Source organism: Stenella coeruleoalba, assembly GCF_951394435.1.
Source record: "Stenella coeruleoalba genome assembly, chromosome: 16".
NCBI lineage: Eukaryota > Metazoa > Chordata > Mammalia > Artiodactyla > Delphinidae > Stenella > Stenella coeruleoalba.
Window position 1 is genome coordinate 29458453 of NC_137162.1, and position 1537 is coordinate 29459989.

Below are 1537 nucleotides of genomic sequence, written 5' to 3' on the forward strand. Positions count from 1 at the left end.
AGCTAAAATTCGTAAGAGCACACTGATCTTTCCTGTTAAGTGAACAGCTTACTGAGACAGAGATACTGAAGGAGCTAGACCAACACCGCGGGCTGAAGTCCGCAGAAGGTGGCAGTGAGGGACAGAGTCCCGAGGTGACTGGGACTGCCTTTCTCCTTAATATCGTGACTTTATGGACAGGAATTATGACATGATCGGGAAAGTACAGAGGAGCAGAAGGGGAAGACTAAGTGTAGAAGCCCACTGCTGTTTAGGATCCTCACTCCTGTCACCTAGTATTTTCCCTTCACTTTCAGCAGCTGCATGCTGTGACACGTCTAGTTTAACCAGTCCCCCTAGTTTTTCAATATTATAAATAACACTGGAGGGAAGATGCTGACTCGGATTTTAGCAGAGACACACGCGGTGTAAACTTTACGTGGCGTGTGGAGGGGTGTCTGATTCGAGGGTAGAAGTGTCCCCAGAAGTCCCTCTTACCCAGAAGCGACTTTCCACATACTCTTCTAATTTTGAGATGCACTTCTAATAACGGGTTTCTAGATGTCAGAGCAGTACAGAAACTCCCAGCCCCTAGGGTGCTTTTTCCTATACAGGGAATGTCCTAACCAATGGGCAGGGAGCGAAAGAGGCTCCTAATTCAGGACAGGCCAGAGGATAGTAAGCACTAAGCCAAAGATATTTACGATGCGGTCTTTAATCCTTGAGGATTCTTGGAAAATGGGAAACGTTCCAAAACACAGAAGAGAAATGTTCAGGCCTTCAAAAGAAAAAGGCGAACCCCCAAAATCACGAGGACTGAACTGGCCCCCAGACCTTTCCAGCTGTGCGGCAGCCTGAGAAGTGGATGGCGTTTAAGCATTTGGATGGCATTTAAGCAAGGACGTGTGGCTCTCTGGGGGCCCTAGGGGCAGATGCCACCCCCACCCCCACCCCCCCGCCGCAGTGTTGCTGAGGCCCTGGTGTCGGCAGTGCGGAGGGCCTGCCCCAGAGGCCTTCAGGCAGTGGGTCCCTGAGCCTGCTGTGGCCATACAGCAGTTACCCCCCTACAAGCCGGAGGGACGGGAAGCTGGAGCAGAGTCTGACCCAAGTCCCTCTCTTTACTTGGATTCCCACCCCCAACTCATCCGGGACCTTTAATTCCTTAACCAGAAGCAGGACAGCACAGGGGAGGAGACGGACCTTTGGAACACTCATTAGCACACTCACACACACACGCACATTCTCCGAGCCTCAGTGCCCCTCCTCTGGGGCTTACACGAGGGGCTGCACGACCGTGGTCAGCACAGGGCCTGGCACACAGGAGCCCTAGAGAATTAGCAGCACGGTGGTTACTCTCTGGGGGCCTGGAGGTGCAGGACTTCTGCCTGGCTAACAGGCGACCTCCCGCGACTCGGCCGGGTGTGGACGGGGTCAGGCTGGGCTGTGGGCAGCTCAGCCTCCCCTGTTTAGTCGTGGCCCAGGGCCAAGTACGGCAGCTGGGCTGCAGCTCCTCCTCTCTTCCTGCTTTCTCCCTGCTCCTCCCCCTGCCTGGAGAGGC